General features: G+C 38.4%; 1 long non-coding RNA gene across 1 annotated transcript; it reads right to left on the reverse strand.

Moving 5' to 3' along the window:
- Positions 1-510: 510 nt before the first annotated feature.
- Positions 511-23368, reverse strand: LOC311603239. The gene is made up of 3 exons (XR_014781015.1): positions 23289-23368; positions 3231-3290; positions 511-616 (listed from the first exon to the last, which is right to left on the reverse strand). It is a non-coding gene; the product is annotated as an uncharacterized lncRNA (long non-coding RNA).
- Between the last annotated feature and the right edge of the window lie 265 nt (positions 23369-23633).

The raw sequence follows: 23633 nt of genomic DNA on the forward strand, positions 1-23633 counted from the left end.
GATAATGATAGTGAAGATAGATAGATCATAGATAGGTGGATAGATTGATGATGATGGATTGATGATAGACAGATAGATAGATCATAGATTTATAGATAGATTGATAGATGATAGAGGTAATAGGTGAGTATAAAAGATTAATACATAGGAAATGGATGGGTGGATGGAAAGATATAGATGATAGATGTATATAAACAATAGATATAGGTATCTAGGGATAGACAGACAGACAGACAGACAGACAGACAGAAAAATAGATAATAGCTGAATGGATAGATATAGAAAATAGACAAAACAGGTATATTCAGAGTCAATACTATCATTAAAATGGAAGAAAGTTATATACACGTGTTTACATAATATTTGAGAGACAGAGAAGAAAAAAGTATAATTCACAATATAAGTAGCACACAGACTCAAATAGGCAAATACCAAGATGTACAGTGGAGTCCATCAAGAAAGAGGGCAGCTGTCAGAAAAATTTAAAAAATGACCTCAAAGCTTCCAAACCTCCACTCCCGCTGCATAAGATGGTGGCAAACTTCAACTACCCTTCAAAAGGATAGAAGGGGATCGGCAGAGTGGAGATCAGCAGAATCCAGATAAGCCCATCAACCTGAGAAAATGTAAGAACCTGTGTTGAAATGATAAAGTTCCGAAATATTAAAGCCACTCTAAATGAGGCAAAGGAATATAGACTTCATGCTGGTTTTCTTTCTACGTGCTTCAGTGATTCTGAATTATAATATATACAAAGGAAGTGATATTTAGGAGCATACATCTAAATTAAAGGAAAATAGCTTGGAGGTAAGGAAACTCAAGGACTAAAACGTCCTAGGCAAGGGGTGTGAGTAGCAGCATGCTACAGAGCTGGCTTTAGATCCCTACTCAGTAACTCCAATATGTCAAACAATTTAGCTTCTTTTTGGCTTCGATATCTCAGCTTCCTGTTTCAGCCACCATGCCTGCTGCCTGTTGGCCTGCTGTCCTCACCTTCATGGACCCTCACCCTCTGGAACTATTCTTTGCGCTGTAAGTTGCTTCAATCATGGTATTTCATCTCAGAGACAGAAAAGTAACTAATGCAGTGTGTGAATTTGGAAATATGATTTCAAATACCTACGGTTTGGCTTCCTTGTTTTAACTCAGTTTAAAAAGAACTATCACCAAGGATATCATGAGAATAAAATGGCACTAAACATGTAAAATCCTGAAAGATGTCTAGTACAGATTAAGCTCTTAATGAGTGTGGTGGTGTCACTACCTTGACCGGTATCATCACCTCATATCTCTTACATTGTACTAATCAGATTTCTCCCAATTGTACGTTTACTTGACTCTCAATCCCAAAAGACAGGGATAGTGGTGAACTTTAGAAAGTTTATTTTATTCTTTTAAATGATGTGCATGTGTGTGATGTCTGTCTGTGGGTGTGTGCGTATGAGTGCCAGTGCCACCCTAGTGACCAGAGGTGTCAGATCTGCCTGGAGCTGAGGTTACACGCCGTTGTTAGCCATCTGACAGGGGTGCTGGGAGTCAAATCTCGATCCTATGCAAAAGCAGTATACAGGCGTAACTGATGAACAGTCTCTCAAGCCCCAGACCGTCTCGTTCTCTAAAGTGTCTTGTCCATCAGTGTGTGAAATACATTATGACCATATAAAATGTTTAAAGTATAAACTGAGAAACAACTGGGTTTTGGTGGGCTAACTAGTAATTCTCAGTGCACAAGACCCTTTTTCTAGAAGAAAATAGATGTGGTAGGTTCACTTCACGCCTACCAGTAAACCACAGATAATAACCGTTTCGTGGTGAGGCACCACGGCTTTATCTCCTCACACGGCTTCGAAGAGCCTTTTTTCCAAGAGCTCAGGGAGTCTCTCCTGATTTCAGAATAATCCACACCAGTATTACCATGGACCAAAATATCAGTGCCCTTCATCCAGGCAGCAATCTTCATGTGAAAATGCTGTTTCCCTTTCTTCTTTTTCCTTGCAGTCGATCATCTAAACTACATTGGCAACTTCACTTTCCTCTTTTCTCACCCTAACACGGCCAGTGTATTCGCTGAAAGAAACATCTGCATTCGTGCAAGTAGCTTCTTGACAATATCTTACATTTGATATTTTAGTTCCAAGATAAAAATGCAAATGCACTGTATGATAATTTGTGTGTGTGTGTGTGTGTGTGTGTGTGTGTGTGTGTGTGTGTGTGTGCATGCGCACGCACGTGCACATGTGTTAAAAGGAGAATTGACAGTTCATACATGAGCTGACTTATTTCAGCAGTGAAGTAACTCGGCTCTGGAGTGATGAATGAAGCTTTGAAGCTCGTTCCTACCTGTGCCTCTTTCTTCACAAGTTACTTTTCTGAACATGCGTTTCCTCACGTATTCCTTTATCGTTGACGTTGACTAGATATCATGATGAAATGAGACAATTTGTCAAGGCACTTCACAAGAGCTGATATAAAATAAACTGTTATCAACATTGTCATTCCGCTGTGTGTCAGGCCATGCGGGCATAGATCGAGATGGACATACATGACGACATAAGGAAACACAGCTGAGGAAATGAGGGACAAAGGCTGCCTTGTTGTTATACGGAAACTCAGGCATGCAAGCTGAGGCTTATTTGTCCCAGCAAATAGCAGGGGGAGTGATTTTGTCTAAAAGTCAATCTAACTGCTTCTATTTTGAGGTTTCTGGGTTAATGAAAGTGACTTTTGTAGCTACAGTCACCGAGGACGGCGAAAATCCAAAGAAATATTTTGAGATCTTGAGAAGAAGTTAAGTTTTGGCTTCTGTTAATAAACCACTGTTTTACCAAAGAGGAATATCACTATCCATCATAGGAATTTCTGAGTTTCTACTAATTTTAAAGCTCATTTTAACAGTACCTGTATCTTATAAAATAGTATGTAATAAGGGTTTTTGCAAGCAACTACAAGTCTTCCTTTGTATTTTCTGATTTATTTTTGAGGAATATCAGATGTGCTGTTCATACAATCTACCTTTGGAAAATATTTTGAAAAGTTGTATTTTCTTCACATGCTTCCAGCTAGTTGGCCCTGTTATATTCAGCATTTTAATAAGCATATATACAAATTGTCTCCTACTAGCAAAATTTTTGTATTTTCTGTATGATTAGACATTTTGAACTTATTTGTATCTGTATTTTATATGTTCATTTATCACACACATGTGCACATGCACACATAGACCACTCTACCTTTGTGAAAGTCAGAGGACAACTTGTGTGATTTCGTTCTTTTCTTCCATAAACAGTGTCCTAGGATCAAATTCAAGTTGTTAGACATGGCAGAAAGCCCCTTCACCTCCTGAGCCCTCTTGCTGGCCCAAGGTTATTTTTAATTCTTTAAGATGCATTTGCATTTGTGCTTAAATTCTTAATTTAATTTAAATACTTAATGTAATTATATCTTACCTTAATTAAAATAACTGAAAATTGGACTTAATTTGAAATAAAGATTTAATTTCCTTTCAAATTGAAACTCAATTTAATTTAAAATTAAAATTTAATTTAATTTAAAATTGTGATTATTTCACTGCTTTCTAATGTGATTTAAATTTTAAACAGTTACAGATACAAACTAAGAGCTGATATATCATTTGAGAAGTTGGCAACAGAATATTAAAACTGTTTGAAGTTAAAATAAAAAATGCAAAGTGACATTCAAAAACTTACAACTTCCTATCCAAAAGAAGCAATCAAACAAACTTAATAGGTACAGAAACTGAAATTTTTGACTAAGAGATATTCTTATTAAAATTAATCATTTTCTAAGTTCTTTAACTTTCTTCTCAGCTATGATATCAACCTTAATGGAACTCATGTCTTCATTAAAATCACAATTATTTTTACCTTCATCACAGATAAACTTGACCCCCAAAAGTTACAATATTGGTTAACAGAGAATCAGGGGAATCCATGCACTTCTTAGGCAATTTTCCTCCATAACGACAGCCAGTAGGTAAGACAAAAAACTGCCTGAAATATTGATGATTCTCTCTAGCCACTGTTTCTGAGAATATTGGCCAAAGATTCCCAGCACAGTGTACCACACCAAGTTTTATTGACATGGTTATAGATCACCACATGCTGAAGTAAATGATGATTTTGTTTTGAGTGCCTGGATCAGAAAAATGAAGCAGTTATGTTTTGCTCCCAGACACCTTCTGTCTAGAACAAAGTTGCCTTTTGCCATCCACCTATCTCTCAGCTAAGTACTGGGTCCCAAGCATCCTCTGGATCAATGCATGGAGGACACTCCCTGTTTCTGTTTTCTCCTTGCCTTATGGGTTAACCTCCTCACATATCCAGACTTTGAAATACGATACACTCTAGTTTCTCTTGCTCTTTAAAGGAGTAGAAAACATTGTTTCTTTTAGAAAAGCAAGATGATATGCTAAAAAGATGTGTGTGTGTGTGTGTGTGTGTGTGTGTGTGTGTGTGTGTGTGTGTGTACACCTACCAGAAGGGCCAGCAGAACAAACAATAGCTGCCTCTTTTCAGCACAATTTAACAGCTTTGTCTCATTATTTTGAAGCTGTGCTTCCTGCTTAAAGAAGTACTGTCACCAATGTTTGTGAGAAAATGTTACTAAAATACATATTTACACCATCTCATTTCAAGGGTTATATAAATTCCCTATTTATTTACTGAAAACCAATATCACCCTTCTCAGTGGTTGCATTCTCTTTCTGTAATAGAAGACACATTTTAAGATGCCAAGAAAATTTGGAAAGAGCAGGGAATGGCACCACAGACTGTGCGTAGGTGGTCAGTGATAGGGATTTTATGTTGATAAGGACGAGAGAAAACTGGGGAGAGAAATGTGGTTCTAAGTACATTCGTTTTCTTAATTTATGCTACAAGACAGAATTATTTAGTCACACCTCTGTCTTTAATGCAGAACCAGTGATGAGGCAATCACCAAGATGTAAATCAGGACCCCAAGAAGAGGAAAGGTCTGCTCTTTAGCCATCTTTCTGTGTAAGTAGGAACAAAAATGTTATTTTACATGGTACAGTGGGTGTGAGTTTAAGACTCAAGCCACAGGGATGTGTTTTGAGCACCAGGCCCTGTAAGGGGATATTTGCCTGTGAAGCCAGTGGCTTTGCCACTTACTGCTTTTTATGACCTTCAGCAAGTTGCTTCTCTCTGAAACAATTTCATCATCATCAAAGTGAGCTATGTTGATGATTTGATAACAATATATATGTGTGTGTGTGTGTGTGTGTGTGTGTGTGTGTGTGTGTGTGTTGTAATCAAATCAGTCCTTATCACCTCCCATACAACAAATAATTAATAATTGCCTTTGATTATTAATTCTAGCCATGATCTATTTACCTTCATTCTTTGAAAAAAATAGCCTAATTTTCCCTTGGGAAATAACAATTGACTCTATGATTTGTACAGCTTAAATGCATCCTAAATCCAGACATGTATTTGCTCCAAACCAGCTCAGCATGAACTGTGACACGTGCCATGGCTTGAATGTGCCTCTGTATTCATGTAAGGGGAACATGATCCTCAGGGCAACTGTATCAGGAATTAGGGGCTAATGAGAGATATTTGGATATAAGGCCATGTTCTCATACCTGAACTAACTAAGGTCTTTATAGAAAGAAGTTTCCCTAAGTTTTGAAATTCCTAGCATGCACTACCACTCCTGACTCAACTTAGCTCTGAGTGACAAAATATATCCATGAATATTGGAAACAAATGAGCTATGAAAAATTTTGCATAAGCCGTTTTGAATTGGAATTCAATAACTCTATTATCTATTGGATGTGTGTGAGGTATATGTGGTGTGTGAATGTGTGAGTGTGTGTGTGAGAAAGTGTACATGTGTATGAGTGAGTGTGTGTGTGTGTGTGTATGCATACATGGGGATGGGTGCTCATGTATATATGGACACCTGTGAAGGCCAGAGGTTGACATCAAGTTTCTTCCTCTATTACTCTCAGCATTATTTTTTGAGACAGTCTCATACTAAACCTCAGCCTCACCAATCAGCTAGACTCTCCCTCCCAGTGTTGTAATTAAAGAATCACAATGCCACTGCCTGTTGCAGGATATTTGAACCCACTGTGAACCCTAAGACTGTGAACTGTAAAAACCTGTTTCTAACTGTAGTATGGCTCAGCCTTTGATCCTAGAGTATTCTGTTTCCTGTAAACAAGTACTTGTATGGCTCAATCCTAGCACACACTTCTAATCCAAGAGTTTTCTGCAAATAGAATGAAATAATGTTAACTCTAGGTCAAGAGGCAAAGCAAGCAAGCAGATTGACAGGAAGTGGACATGGGAAAAAACAGAGAGAGAGAAAGAAATTTCAGAAGATGGATAGAGAGACACACAGGAAGTAGATAGGAGGGACATTGAGTTGAAAGGGCTTTTTCCTCCTGTGTGTAAGAAAGATTCTTTCATTCTGGGACCTCACAGCTGAGTAGGAAGGTCAGCTGGGTGCTTTTCTGCCTCTCTGAGCTAGAAGGTTTTCACTCCAGAATCTGGCTCCTGAGTTTTTATTGGTAAATTTTAACAGTTTTATTTAAAAACAACAACTGCGAAATGTGGCTTTTTTTTTTAACATGGGCACTGAGGATCTGAACTCTTCATGTTCGCATGATGCCTTGGTTTTGTTTCTTTTGCTATCATAAAATACCCTGACAAAAGCAACTTAAGAGAGAAAGGGTTTGTTTTAACTCATATCATAATTCTAGGTTACAGCCCATCAGAGAGAAGTCCTAGTAGGAGAAGCCCAAGAAAACTTCATGGTCGAAAAGCAGAAATGAATGGATTAGTGCATTCATGCCTGTGCTCAGCTCAGAGTTGTCTTCATAGAAAACTGTTCCACCTATAGTGGGTGGGTTTTCCCATTTCATTTGTGGTGTTCACAATAGTCCCTCAAAGACAATCCTCAGATGCCTTTCCACCAGGTGAGTGTGGATTATGTCAAGTTGACAAAAATGTCACACATGGCGAGCACTTTACCATTGATCCATCTTCCAAGCTCAGATCTCAAATAACTCAGCAATGATCAAAGAAAAAGGTTATCATCAATTTGTGAGGGAGACAGAAGATGAACAAGGGAGAGGTTGGGAGGAGAGAACATGGGAGGAGTTGAAGCATGATAACAATGTAATTTATATTTTGATTAACAATAATATTTAAAATTTTAAACATATAGCTATCTTGTATGGCTCTTGCAACTTCCCTTCCCAAAATAAATTGGACCAAAATCATAAGCAACAATAAATGGAATTCAGACTATACATTATTTGGTCTCCACTTACTTTCACTTTGAAGAGCAGAACAGTGGAGTTATTATTAAGGTAAGTAAATTCTCTAAGCTCACACATGTTGCTTTATTTATTTATTTATTTATTTTACCATGTACCTTGGTGGAGCACTGACTTTTTTATTAATTTCTTTTATGTATACATTTATATTATTACACATATATACAATAAACTACCTACAGCAAGGAGAGCCATGACACAATGAGGAATTATATAAATGTTATGTTCTTAGTGTTTTTATATTTGTATTTGGCAGCCTTGAAGAAAACATCTTTCCTATCTTGATTCACCTAAAATTCTGAATGCAAATCTCATCATTATCAACTTAAAACACCCCTCTAGGCCTGAAAATATCCTAACCCCTAAACAACTAAGCTTTGCTTTATTTTTTAAAAGTTGAGCCAGCCGTTTGGCTCAGCAGGTAAAGGTACTTGCCACCAAATCTAAAACCTGTGTTGGATCCCCAGGTCCTACATGGTAGGAGGAGAGCTGTCTTCTGACTGCCACATAAAGTATGAAAGAAACATTTTGTACAGTATCCTACACACACACACACACACACACACACACACACACACACACACGGGGAGAGAGAGAGAGACAGAGAGAGAGATGATAGATAGATAGATAGATAGATAGATAGATAGATAGATAGATAGATAGTAGAAAACCTACTTTATTTAGGGTTCCTTAATGCCTCTATCTCCCTTCCAACCCACCAACCTTAGGTAGGAGTGAAATAAGGTTAGTAGGGACATGGGATGTAAGCCTTTTTAGACTCAGTTCCTTGGGTACATTCGACTCTTCATCATCAGGATTCCAGCAGACCAGCTAAACAGCAAGCAGCAGCAACAACAAACAGCAAGCACCAGCAGCAACAGTAGAATGAATCATTAACAGAGGAGCAAATCAGCAGCAGCCTTCTCGAAGAATTCTCTGAAGCATTTCTCTCTAGAAGCATCTCAGAGGGACCCCTCTCTCTCTCTCTCTCTCTCTCTCTCCATATATATGGGCTCCTATTTATACCCTCTCAGAGTCTGCACAAGTATGTTTTCCAGATCGCAAAGACCATGCCCCACACATAAGGCAATTTTTCAGCTGACAAAGATCACCTACCCTCTCACAAGGCTGTTATCAGCTGTTATCATATCCCACACTTGGGACAAAAGCAAAACCATATTTACATGACATAACCAGATCTTCCACTACATGCTCCCTTTCTACTTAAAAAATTACTTTTCTCTAGCATTAATAAACGATATACAATAAGAATAATTATTAGAATTATCAGGTAAGAATTGCATTTACAATGTACAGTTCTCATGTATTTGGCAATCTTGGAGAACATATTCCACCATCTATCCTAATGTGTCCTATCCTAGCACCCAAAGTTATGTACCTAAATCACTCTTTTATTATAACTTACATTTGTAAGCCTAAAAAATGTGTTGTTAGACCTAAGGCATTGTCTTAGTTCCTAAACACCTAAGGTTTGTAGTAGGACCAGAACTTTTCATCACATTTTTAAATGAGCTGCTTAGGTACAATACATTAAATAATATTTAAACAAAATAAACTTAAATTTTTATCACTATAAATTCATGAGTCATATTTCTGTTAGATATATGATGTAAGATAGATAGATAGATAGATAGATAGATAGATAGATAGATAAATAGATAGATAGATAGATAGATGATAAATAGATAGATAGATGACAGATAGATGTAAAAAGAAATTTATCTACAGTAGCTTATCCAAATAAAAATTTAAAAGTTTCCTGGACTTTATTTGAATTCAAAAATGAACATTCAAAAATCTCCAGAAGAAGAGAATAGGAAGATGAAGGAGAAGAGGAAAAGGAGGAAGAGGAGGAAGAGGAGGAATTAATATTCTTATACTTTTACTCAATCATGAAATGAAATATCATAATAAAATTTAAGGTATACTTTAGGGGCATTTTTCTGTCTCATATTCAGGACCATGCTACCATGAAGACGTGTCTTCCTCTTGCTTTACTATATCCTTTAAATGAGAGCAGATCTTAGGACAGAGAGAAATGTAAGGCCAAGCTGAAAACACTCACTCAGCATTTGGCCTTGACATCTAAGCTCTCTGGATCCGCATAAGCAAGGCTTCTGTAAGCATAGTTTCAGGTGTCAATTTAAAATTCCAAATGCTAATGAAAGAAAAATTTATTTTCACTATTATTTTTATTATCACTAAATGTAATAAAGACACATTAAATGTGAACCCTTAAACTCCTCGTCAGAATACAAGTCCATGACTTTTCATGAAATACTCAGTAATTTTAATATCCCCAACAATAAAACTCATTGATTAATGTTCAGGTTCAGGCCCTAAGAAAATTATCTCTTTTTTTCTCCGCCTGAAGATACTCTGTATAGTCCATAGGGTAGTATACATATTGAAGACCACTGTGGACGTAATTCCCTATTGCTTCAAATCGATACCAGTGATACTGTTTAACTTCTTAGTTTCTTCTGCTATCATGATGGCATATCAGCATCGGCTATAAAAATACTGGGAAAGAAGCAGCATGAGAAAAAGGGGTGATAAACTAAGAGATACAAAGGTTATTAATAGTTAGAGAATTAAGTTTTCTGGAATAAAATAATGGTGCTGGCCATTTCATAACTGCCTGTAAATGATTGACATAGCAGAAGTTAACAATTGCAGATGAGCAGTCCATCACATCAAAGCACAAAAGCAAACACTCTTCGTTGTTATTTTAATCTTAGTTTAATCACTGACTCACTCCTTATTTGATTTTTCTTCTCTAGAGATTTGAGTTTAGCTTGAGCCATGGAAATCATGATTATTTTTTCCTTCCAGTTTTTCTTACAAGTATATTTTTTATGTTGAACATACACTCCTTTCCTAGGTGTCTTCCACCACAAGATAATCCCCTCTGTTCTAGACACACTGACTTCAATTTTCATTTAATATACACATACATGATTGTATTTGAGTACATAAAATTTAGACATTGTGGATGAGAGAAAACATGATAATTCGCTTTCTAGTCTGTCTTAAATTGCTTAATATTATTGTTCCCAGTTGCAGCAATTTTCTTGCAAATGACATAATTTCATTTTTCTTTATGACATACATACATACACACACAGAGACAGACAGACAGACAGACAGACACACACACACACACACACACACACACACACACACACACACACACTTTTCACTTTTATTTACCCATTCCTCTGTTGACAGACACCTAGATTGGTTCCACAATTTACCTATTGTGAATAGTGTTGCAATAAGCATTGTTGTTTAAGTATTTCTGCAATATGTTGACTTGGACTCCCCTGGGTAAATAGGTAAATACGTGTGTGTGTGTGTGTGTGTGTGTGTGTGTGTGTGTGTGTGTGTGTGTGTGTGTGTGCCATGACACATTCATGGAGGCCAAATGACAATTTATGGGAGTTTGCTTCTCCTTCCACCATGTGGATGCCAGTAATCAAACTCAGGTTATCAAGCATGGTGACTGGCATCTTGCCACTGAGATACCTTGATGCTAGATTTTTGTGAAACTTCCATACCAATTTCCACAATTATAGAACTAATGTTTATTTCTCCTATCAATGTATAAAAGTTCTCTTTTTCCCTATCTAAGCCAGCATGTGTTTTCACAAAAACTAACATTTTAACTGGAGTGGTTTCCTTTCTCTGATGTCTTAATGAGGTAGAAAAATTTTGATATATATTGTTCATTTATATTTTTTTCATTTGTGAACTACTTTATCAACTCATTTATTGGTTAGTTGAGTTTAGGGGATGTTCTATTTTTTGAGTCCTTGATATATTCTAGATATGAATTCTCTGCCAGCTGGCAAATATTTTCTCCATTTCTTAGACTGTCTAAAAGAGGGTCTCTTGTCTACTACAAATAGATATAATCAAATCAAATATAGAGAGAAAACAAAATATAATAAACTGGAGAAAAGAACCTGTGTACACCAGTTTTCTATCCCTGTAATAAAATACTTAAGGCAAATGACTTTAAAAGAAAAAATTTTGTTGTAGCTCAGAGTCCTAGAGGTAACACTCCAAGGTCAAAGTGCATCTGGTGAAGGTAGCAAAGCAGGTTGGGAGCTACATCAGAAAAGATATTTTAATCTCACCTGCAAGAAACAAAACAAGAAAAGAAATACCAGGGCCCTACATCCCCTACCTTAAAGATATGACCACTATGACAAAATGTCCTGATAAAACCCTGATGGCTGCAGGTTCTATGGTGTCCGCAGTACATCAAAGCCTTTAACCCATGGTCCTGTCTGATAAAAACCCATATTCTAACCACAGCAAAACCCAGTTGAGGCAGTATCTCAATAGCAAATCTAAGGCAGTCAATGCTTGAAAGCACAGCATTAGGAGCAGAGGGACCAGGATGATGAGAGTCTGGAACTGTGGAGAAAGGCAAGGTTGCCAAGCCAGGGTAGTGAACTTTGAAACAGAAGCTTCAGCATCTGTTATCTCCAAGTTCTGAGGCCCCAAAGTCAGGCAATAAGGCTGAAGAATCCCAGTAGGAGACACACATCAGAATTCATGATATCCCATAATTTCTACACCAATGTTGTGCCAATAGTAGATCTTTTTGTTGGTGGTGGGGTATTGTTTTGTTTTACCAGACAGGATTTCTCTGTGTAGCCTTGGCTGTCCTGGACTCACTTTGTAGACCAGGCTGGCCTCGAAATCATAGTAATCTGCCTGCCTGCCTAGATATTTTGTGGGAGATAAATTCTAAAATAATAGCTAAGATTTTTTTTACCAATTCTTTTCTAGAACATAGAATGATTTATAAACTTTTAAACATGTTAAATTATTTACTTTCTGACACTTGTTTCATTTACTTTTTATCAATTCAGAAAAAAATACATAACAATTCCCCAACTATTACAAAAGTAGTTAGAATATTTTCTTTTAAATATCTTAATCATAAGAGAAAATTGGGTCCAACTTTTGTTCATCTTTGTCAGTAGCCTGTTAAAGTTTTTAAGTATAGACACAAACCCATTTATACTAAAATCTTTTATGTTAAGTTACTTACATTTATATACCAGTAATTATATGTACAGTCCTTAATAAAACATTAGAAATTGATGTTTATATATGTGTGTGTTTGAAATTTATAAAGATCTTTGAGAATCTTCAATGTAAATGCTTCAAACTGTCTTCATATTTTAAGCTATATAATATGCATTATATGTATGAAATCTACACACATATGGGATACATTGAGCTTATCCTGCTAGGTTAAAAAAGAAACTTCACACTTAGCATATGAGAATATGACATAGTGTGTGAATTGGTGCAGAAAATGGCTTTGTTCATATTATGTTTTCTCATTGTCAATCATCTTTTCATAGCGTTCCGGTTTCTAGGACACATATAATTTTGGTGGAATTAAGCATGGATAGCTCGAAATTATATAATTAAATATATTCAGCTTCAATTAACAATTATAATTGATTCAAAGCTGTTAACATGACACCTGGTAACAGTAACACAGGAGCATAAGCAGCCTAGGCATTGATGTGTGCCAGATAATTATTGAAAAATGGAAGAAAAGAAAAGAGATGGTCAAGCAAAAAAAAAAAAATACAGAATTCATGTAAGCAGGGAGAGACATAGCAGCCTGTAGTTAATGCAACATCAAAAAAAAAAAGCTTAAATAAACATTCATTGTCAGATGGGGCTAACTAAATATGGAAATGAACCAAAATCTCTTTGTTCTCAATATTGGTTATTTTGATTTATTTTCCTCAGAATGTAAATTTCCTTGTCAGTGTAGAATCATTTCTCCATATGGAAATATATGATCCAAAAAAGTCAGTATTACATAATAACTCACCAATTATTTCTACCATCACAATATATCTGGTATTTTTTTTTATTAAATGTTGTTTTGGTAATGTAAAGCAAATTCATAGTTTGTCTACTAATTCAACTCATATTTTTAAAGGATCTTTTACATTACTCATCACTGTAGGTGCTAAATATGTAAAAGTAAACAAACAGACTAGAAACTAGTCTGAAGCATTTTACTTTCTACGAGAGACTGGAAAGAATTGGGAGTAGAGATGAAATTTTTTTTAAGTATAGAAAAATAAAGGAACATCAGTTGGTAATAAGTGAATATTTAGAAGAATCCAAAAGAAACAATCTTCTGAGCATGCCTATGAGAGATTAACCAGATTAAATTACCTGAGGTAAGAAGACCCTTCCTAAATTTAAGAGACGGAATTCCATGGGCTGCTGCCCTGAACTGCTTAGAAGGGAGAAAGCAAGCTGAGGACCAACATCCATCATTCTCAGCCTCCTGGGGTTCTCTTCACTATGACTGCTTTGCTCTGATGGACTGTACTCTGGAACTGTGAGACCACATAAATCCATCCATCCATCCATCCATCCTTCCTTCCTTCCTTCCTTCCTTCCTTTTTTCCATCTATTGATAGGTAGGGTACTTCATCACCACAGTGGGAAAGTCACTGTGAAGAGTAATACAAACAAATATATGTAGAACGTGTATTAAAAATAGAATAAGACTTTTGACTGATTATAGAGGAAAGTGAAAGAAAGAATAGAAATTAGCAGAGGGAGGAGAAGAGACACTAGAAGAACTCAAAACTTTCTCTTGGCTTAAAAATATGAGGTGCCTCTTAGAACAATCTACTAATGTTTCTTTTTCTTCCGTTCTTTTTTATTCTTCTCTCATATACTGCATCCTGTCTACAGTTTCTCCTTCCTCCTTTCTTCCTAGCTCCTTGTCTCCCCTTCCCCCTCACTTCCCGCTCCTCCTCCATTCCTCTTCAGAAAAGAGGAAGGTTCCCAAGGACATCAACCGAACATGGCATAACAAGTTACAATAAGACGAAGCACACACCCTCATATTAAGGCTGGATAAGGCAATCCAGAAGGAGTAAAAATGGTCTCAAAAGCAGGCAAAAGACTCAGAGACATCCCCACTTCCACTATTAGAAGAACACCAAGCTATACAAGCATAACATACATGCAGAGAATCTAGTTCAAACTCGTACAAGCTCCCTGATTGTTGATTTAATCTCAGTGAGTCCCTATGAACCCTGGTTAATTGATTCTGTGTCCCATGTTCTTGTGTTGTCTTGACCTCTCTGGCACCTACAATCCTTCCTCCCCCTCTTCCATGGGATTCCCCTACTTCCACCTAATGTTTGGCTGTGTGGGTCTCTGTGTCTGCTCCTATCAGTATCTCACTGAAGCCTCTCTGATGACAATTATACTAGGTTCCGATCTACAAATATAGCAGAATATCATTAGGAATCATTTTACTGGCTTTTTTTTGTCAGTCAAGTTTGCCTCTATCCAAGGTCTCTGAGCTGTCCAGCCTCTGATTCCTGGCCCTCCAGTCAGAGTAAGGCATGTGCTCCCTCTGTAGCATGGGTCTCAAGTTGGACCAGTCATTGGTTGGCCAGTCCTACAAGTTCTGTGCCACCTTTATTTACCCTGACACATCTTGCAGGTAGGACGAATTTTAGGTCAAAGGTTGTGTAGTTGGGTTCATGCTTGAGTTTGTGCCAGATCTTTAAAGAAGAGCTAATGACAATACTCCTTAAATTATTCCACAAAATAGAATCAGAAGAAACATTGCCAAATTCCTTTTATAAGACCATAGTCACCCTGATACCCAAACAACATGAAGTTTCAACATAGAAAAAGAACTACAGACCACTTTCCCTCATGAACATTGATGCAAAATAATTTAATAAAATACAAAAAAATCTGTGAAAGCATCAAAAAGATCATCTACTATAATCAAGTAGGCTTCAACCCAGAGATGCAAGGATGGTTCAGCATACAAAACTATGTCAATGTAGCCCATAATATAAACAAACTGAAAGGAAAAAACATATGATCATTCCATCAGATGATTTAAAGAAAAACCTTTGATAAAAATGTTCAACATAGATTCAATTACACTACAAGTTGCAATGTAATCAGTCTGAAGTAAGCCCAAGACTTAATATTCTAAGGATGTTCTAGAACAATGGTTCTCAATCTGAGGGCAATGGCCCTTTTGGAAGGTTGAATGATTCTTTCACAGTGATTGCCCAAGACCACCAAAAAATTCATATTTACATTATGATTTATCACAGTAGCAAAATTATAGTAATGAAGTACCAACAAAAAAGTTATGGTTGTGGGGTCACCACAACATGAGAAATTGTATTAAAGGGTAACAGCATTAAGAAGGGAGAGAACACTGGTCTAGAGTCTTACCAACAACACTGTCATTCAAACTATGCTTTAGGTTGCAAGTTCTTAGCTAACCAGGAAGAAATCTACTTGATTAGTGATGGGGACCTGTGTGGAAATATAAGGGATTAAGTTATAACATTTGGCACTGCCAGATAACCCTTTCAAGGAAAAAACGAATTATAGTAAAACAGGATTTAGTACAGAATTCATAAGATGACAACATTTTAATGCCACAGATGTGATTATGATAGAGGTTATAATATGAATAACTGCAAAATCGAGTGATACAATAAGTCTCCTGGGCAGGTAAGACACTTCCCCAAACACACACACACACACACACACACACACACACACACACACACACACACACACAGCTCTCAGTGACTCTCTTTTGGCTAATGCTGTACTGATTCATACTGTAGAATCATTTGAAATTTTGAAGCTCTTTTTTTTTTTTTGATGGCTTCTCACTATATAGCCCTGGCTAACCTAAAATTCACTATATATAACAGGGTGGTCCTGAACTTCCAGAGATCTGCCTGTCTCTACTTTCTAAGTGCTAGGTTTAAAGATGTGTGCTACCCCACCAGCCTGGAATTCTTTCTGAAAGTGTACAAACTGGGGTCAAAGCAAAACCAATGAGTCATTGCAATCTTCACTAGTGAAATTTCAACAATTAGATTAAAATTAATCCTTAAACTAATGACTAATTAGACCTCTTCTGGGAGTGATGGGGAAAAATGAACACATGTAGAGACTGAAAAAAGTTTAAACTATTGCTGAATTTTGACTAACTTATGCGTTTTAAAAGCAAAAGAAAGGTGATCCCCTCAAGGCCTATTCAAAGCATTTAAATTTGAGCTCACCAAAGCATGTACTAATGTTTTAACAGCTGGAGTGGTTAAGCATCCTTCTGTTTTAACAGTTTTAATAGCCTATGACAAGAGGGCAAGGTTAGACACCCAAAGAGCTCAGCAGCCTCAAGGGCAACACCTGACTTGAGTGAGAGTCTGTTCTGATGGAATGCAGCAGCAGTTTCTGTAGAACAAGGGTGTTTAATAGACTGTTCTCTCTGTTTAAATTATAGTGGGTTTGCCCTTCACTTAAACTTCTCCAGCAGCCCCACACAGCTCTAGGGGATGATACTACAAAGCTGAGATACAGAAAGGAAGGCAGACCACTGTCTCCATGCACACAGCTCCACAGGGATGGTGTGAAGCACAGGGATGCTGAGCTCAGACAGACACCATGCAAAGCACACTAGGGAGTTGGTCATAAAATGTGATAGAGCTTGGAGGATCCTTGTGTGCATTCAGTTAAAAAAAAAAAATCTGCAAAACTAAAGAACTGGATCCAAATCCTGTTTCCTGATCTCTTTCCTATGTAAATTCTAAGGCCTATTATCTCCCTTGTCTACAGACTTCCAGGCGTCACTGTGTATTTTTTTCTTTTATGCAAATCTGGAAAACAGATATGATATGAAGACCTTCTTGGTAGCTTTTCTATGGGGACAGGGTAATACACTCCCCACGTAAGCTTGAGGTGGAATGTGGAATCTTGGAGATACATGCTAAAACTTTAGTGCTCCGACAGTCACCTGCAGGGATTAAGTCATCTCTGATCTAGAAGGTCCAGGGAAGGGCCTAGGACGTCACATCCCTAACAAGAACGTAGGTGTTGCCCATGCTGCTCCTGCCTTTAAAGCAATTGTTTTAGAAACTGTGTTCTCAAAGTTCTCCAAGTCACCTTTATTAAGAGAGTTCTCCACAAGCTTGTTCTCAAAGGATTGGAGGTGGTTATCTTTATCTGAGACAGCTCAGGACTCCAAATGCCAGAGATAAAGAACAAGAGTTGGTGGTAGTCTCCAGTTAGATCGGTTCGAAATGGTGTCAAGGACTTCTCCAGCAGGGGACCATGCCCAAGGTGTCATTGCCCTTTCCCCAGTAAACTTTTCAACTTTAGGGGTCCTTAAGGCCCAATATACACTTTTCCGTTGTCTATATTGACTTAAAACAGATCGAATTCTGGGTAAAACGAGCTTCTGAGGAGAACACACCCCTTTCCTGGAAGTGTCGTCACAAAGGAAGACGTGACAAGGAGCTCAGGAATATGAGCCCTGTGCCTGCCAGAATTAGGCCACTGCCTGACATGGTTGTTCCAAAGAATATGTTCTCACTTCCTTTGCTTGTTAAACTTCAACTCTGCCTGCCTGGCTTATTCCTGTGTCTCATCTGAAGTCTTCCCTTTCAGAAACACAAGAACAAGAAGTACAGAAGGACAGCTGGAGTCAAGACTGGAGGAAATGGGCGCCCTCCCTGTAGGATCTCCATGAAACAGAGCACCACCCGCTTCTTGAGCCAAGACCACAGAAGACATATGTGAAGGGCTCTTCTCGTATAATATCTAATACCTCATGGTCACAAAAAGGAGCAGACCTATCCCAGTCTTCTCTAGGGACATAATAATATAAGCATTTATACATTTTTTTGCTATTACCTAGAATACTTAAATCAATAAAGAAGGCATAGTTATTTTGTAAAAAGTTAATTGAGGGCTGGGCAGTAGTGTCATGGGCTTTTATACCAGTACTTGGAAGGCAGAGGCATGTGGACCTCTGAGTTCAAGGACACCCTGGTCTACAGAGGGAGTTCCAGAACAGCCAGGGCTACACAGAGAAACCTTACCTTGAAAAATAACAAAAGAAAGAAAAGAAAGGAAAGGAAAGGAATTGAAAGTTTATCATTAATTATAGCAGTATAGGCAAGAACGGTGCCAAATATCACTAAATTTCTGAAACAGCAACAACAAAAGTAAGCTGAAAAAAATGAACTATTCAAATGCTATTCCAGGTACTTCATTTTTAACTTACACTTTTCTATAATGCTGGAAATGAGATCCAGGACCTTGCAGGCCTCTAACTTATATCCACAGTCCACTTTGCTTGTTTATTTGTTTATCAGTACATGCACCAAACTGAAAGGAGGCCACATCATTGGCATCACACCGCACATGAAAACAGACTCATTCACAAATTATACCTACCAGGAAGGCTCTCGGATAATCTTAGAGCAGCACAGCATTCTTTCCTCCCACCATTCTGAGACTGACCACACAGCAATTACAGCTCAAACTAATTTCCCTTTCGACCTCTCCTGATTCCCTTCTAAGTCCAGTAAACACCAAAACTCCTCAGTCACAAAATACTTCAGCAAGAGAATGTGGCTCCATCAAGCCCTGATAACCTTTCTACAACAAGAATAAGAGAACACGGCTTTCTTGGGCCACTTCCATCAATTTCTATTAAATTTATCCTCCAACGCTGTCAAACCACTCATTTTTTTCCTTCCTTCTATAAAGAGTGCCAGTGGATTGGGGCCAGTGGGGAAGAGGTGAAAAGCCTGGGGTAAGCATAGAATATAAAAAGAAAGGGGGAAAAAAAGAAGAAGAAGAAAGGGAGCCTCAGACTAAGAGGGGCTGGCAGCGGGGGATGGGCAGGGAAAGCAAGGGCAACAAATCCTCTATGACCTGTGTGGAACGACCACAATCACAGACACTTCACTTAATCTCACCAAGGCTATTAGGAGCTACATTTCCAGGTTGCATCTAGCTGCTCGGAAAGATAACTGCCTTGCAGACTGCAATATACCTTGAGAGAATTAGATTTCTCTAAGCCAAAGATTGAATTCCTCCAGCTTCCCCCCTTCTTCACTGTAACCAGGGCCTCATGCATGCAATTTCATTTTCCTTGTGCACAGGGCAGATGACGTCCTGCTAAGTCAGCCAGAAGCAGCTGAAGACAGAAACACTAGGCTTTGCGATGCTGCTTGCCAGCCTGCTTGCTTTGTTTACCCATTTCTCCTACAAGGCCTGCTTGTTGCAAGGATCGGGAGGTGGAGGTTTTATCAGAAAAACTATAAAACAGAAACACTCACTTCAGCTTCCAGGAGCCAATTCAGGAAAGGGCAGCTTTTTCTTTTTTTCTTTCTTTCTTTGTATTTTTTTGTTTGTTTGTTTTATTTTTTTAACTTCTAACCCTCAACAATTTGCCATGAGACAATTTCAGCTGATTGACATGGTTTACTGGGTAAAGAGAGCATAGAGAAGGGGAAAGATTTGTTGTCTGTAAGCAACCAAATATCATCTCAAGGTTGAAGAAATGCAAATCAAGTATTGAGGCTCCGTGTGCAGCTAGTATGCCCCCTACGAACCTTCAGCTCATATTCTAGACCAAGTCCTGTTTGCCCTGCTTTGTGCTCTTGTAGCAATTGTGGCACCTGCACTACATCAGCTGTGACTTTGCATTACAGTCACCTGTTTGCATATCTGCCTCTTCTCCCCAGTACTAGAACCTCCACGGGAGCGCAGGCTGTATTTCTTGCTTTTTATCTCCAACCTCTATACAGTATCTACATGTGGCTGATGCTCTACCCAGCTGGATGAGCAAATGGGAAGACTTAAATCAATTTCTCTTATATTGCTTCCAGAAGTCCCATCAATTTGTTAACAAAGATGCCTTCCCTGAACCTAAATCAAACGTGTGCATGCAGAGAGAGGTAGCGGCAACGAATATGATGAGGAAATGTACTAATATTTTATGAAATGAAATAGTAAAGTGGGGATGACATTTGACATTGAGGGACGTGCCCTCTAGTAAATCCCACCATACTGCTTGAGCCCTGTGTACCTGTTCTCTCATCCAAACGGGACTCAGAGATGGTAAAGCATACAGGGTGTGCGGCCTTTGAAAGTCTGAAGATTGGCTTGTGCATTAGCACACGATGTCATACTAAAGGTTTTCCTTGAATTCAAGGGGTCAGGAAGGAGAACACCAACCATGTTGTCAAGCTATGCCCCTCTCACCCAGCTCTCTGTGGGAAACCACCTTTTCTTTTACCTCAACTCAGATTCCCCTTTTCTTAAGGAACCCAAAAGTCCCTAACTTATCACGTCACATATTAGGAAATAAGAGCCAGGAAGGAACGCAATCCTTGTCTTAGATCATGTTCATGCAAGGCAACAACTTCTGAGTAAAGGCTGACCCTTTGGGGTTCACACACCCTGTACCAGCTCCTTCTACTTATTCCCTGTCAGAGCCAACTTCCTGTCATGGCCTTCCAACGGGCCTGAGTCTGCATTTTCTCACTCCTTACTCCTCTTAATCCTCAGACATTTGGGATTTTATATTCTTGTTTGTTCCCCAGAGCTTGGTTCATGATCTATCATTGACTTTAATAGATAAAGGTCTAAAAATGTAACACCATAACCCAAATCCCAATGCTCTATCTCTAAAACTCCCAGAAAAACAAAGAGTTAAAGGAGCTTTCTCAGAATCACAAAATCTCCAAGATTTGATCATGATCCTTTGGGCATATTACCAGTAAAAAACAGTGGGGCAAAATTAAAACCTGAAAATACAATATAGTGTAGAGCAATTTAGCAATATATAGGTCATAGGTCAAAGAAAGCTAAAAGGGAAATAGAAGCTTAACATTATAGAATATTAATAATATCATGTTCTACAGATATTGTAAAATGTGTGTTTTTTCCAGGGAGTTTTAGGCGTTTTCTTTCATTCCTACATTTATTCAGTAAATATTTCTCAAGTGTTCTTATACAATGCCAAACTTTATTTTTAATGTTTCTTTAGGAAATTTAGTTTTTCAGATGCAGAAGCAAATGTATGTTGCGGTTAGTCTTCACATACAGAATGAGCTAAGCCTGGGTTTAAGATCAGGTTCTGACATATTATCACTGTCCCTGGAGCTCGCTCAGCTTCAATTCCCTTTTCTGGAAGTGGAAACTTTGGAGCCTGAGCTCTATATCATTGTGTGGCTTAAATGAAATAACAAATGTAAAGAACTTGTATTAATTACTTTCCCTGTTCCTGTGATAAAAAAAAATTCCCCTGCAAAAGCAAGAAAAGAGAGCCAGGACTTATTCTACTCAGTTCACGTAAATGGGGCGAGCCTTGCTGCTCACACTGCGTATGTTCTCAGGGAAAAGAAAACAGTGGTTTCTGGAAATCTGCGAGTTTTCTTCTTCCTACACAACCCAGGGTCCAAGGATGTACTTTTAGGGTGGGTCTTCCCAGCTCAGTTATCATAATCAAAATTAGCCCACATAGGCAGGACCAGAGGCTCATGTCCTAGATGATTTTAGATTCTGCCAAGTTAAAAATCAACATTAACTATCCCAACCCTGCCTTTTATAAACCTGACAACCACTAAGTCATAACCTGCCACTCTTGTCTCCATAGATGACTGAATATCCTCATAATACAAAGATGCATTCAATCCAACTTCAAATACCCCTACAGTTTTTAACAATCCTAACATTATTTAAAAGTCCAAACACCAAGAGTCATGCAAGTCTCAAGGCAATCTCTAAATTTTGAGCCCCCATTACATCAGAAACATGTCACATATGTCTAACCTATAATTGTATTAATAAACATTCCCATTACAAAAGGGAAGACTTAGGGCAAAGCAAAGAAATAATAGGGTCAAAGCAAGACCAAACCAAGGAAGAAAATGAGAAATTTTGCATCTGGAATCATCTAGGTTCAAAAGGTCTTAGGTAGACCCTTCCTCCAGCTCTGCTACCTGTAGCACACATTCTCTCTCTCTCTCTCTCTCTCTCTCTCTCTCTCTCTCTCTCTCTCTCTCTCTCTCTCTCTCTCTCTCTCTCTCTCTGTGTGTGTGTGTGTGTGTGTGTGTGTGTGTCTGTCTGTCTGTCTGTCTGTCTGTCTGTCTGTCTGTCTGTCTCTGTGTTTGTGTATGTGTATGTGTCTCTCTCTGTCTCTCTCTGTCTATCTCTGTGTCTCTGTCTGTCTGTCTGTCTGTCTGTGTGTATGTGCATGTGTGTGTGTCTCTCTCTGTCTCTCTGTCTCTCTCTGTCTCTCTGTCTCTGTCTGTCGGTCTGTCTCTGTGTGTGTGTGTGTGTGTGTGTGTGCGTGTGTGTGTGCGTGTGTGTGTATGTCTGTTTCTCTCTGTGTCTCTGTGTATGTGTGTGTGTCTCTCTCTGTCTCTCTGTCTGTCTCTGTGTCTCTGTCTCTGCCTCTCCTCTCTCTCTCTCTCTCTCTCTCTCTCTCTCTCTCTCTCTCTCTCTTTCCATCCCTTCCTCCTCCTCCCTGCCCCCCCCCTTGCACCACTGCTTTCTTCAGCAGACTTTCATGGTCCTTGCATCTCCAATATCCTGAGGTCTCCACTGAAATAGACTTTGTCTTCACAGCTTCACAGAGGAGCTTCCCAAGAATTTCTTGCAAGAGTGCTGAATCTATCACACAGGTTCTCAGGACACACTTAAGACAAAATTACATTTTTTTTTTGCCAGAACATCACACCAATGGCTCCCACCCCAGTTCCTCATAGAACCCTTGTTATATTCCAAAATCTCAAGATCTTAACCTTCACAGTCCACTTTTATTATCCTAGCTCCTGCTAAAATGGCCCATTAAGCTCTGACTGCAGCATTCAATGGCTTTGTAACCCCAAAGTTCCAAATTCCTACACATGCTACCCACAAACTGGTTCCAGAAGCTTAAGAACCATATGGCCAGGTTGATTACAGCTATGGACCCACTTTTTGGTATCGATTTTCTATATTAGCTATTTTTACTGTTACTATGATAAAATACCTTGAGTAAAGCAACGTATAGGAGAAAGAATTTATTCAGACTCACGGTTAAAGCATATAGCCTATCATGGCAAGGAGGCCTCCAGAAGCAGGAAACTGAAGCAGTTGGTCACATCACATCTCCTGGAGGTTAGAAATCAGAGAAAGATGAATCATTAAGCTCATCTTGCTTTCCCATTTTTATATAAGCCAGGATCTGTGTCCTAAAAATGGGGCCACACCCTTTTAGTATGTCTCTTCCGAGCTACCTAAAGCAACCTAATCTAACTGATATCTCATAGGCATGGCCAGAGACCAACATAATAAACAGTCCCTGCAAGCACGGACAGAAGCTTATCTCCTAGATGATTCTAGATCTTGCCAAGCTACCTACTGATGTTAACTCTCACAG

The sequence above is a fragment of the Acomys minous genome (genome assembly GCF_964271855.1).
Source record: "Acomys minous genome assembly, chromosome: 8".
Taxonomy (NCBI): domain Eukaryota; kingdom Metazoa; phylum Chordata; class Mammalia; order Rodentia; family Muridae; genus Acomys; species Acomys minous.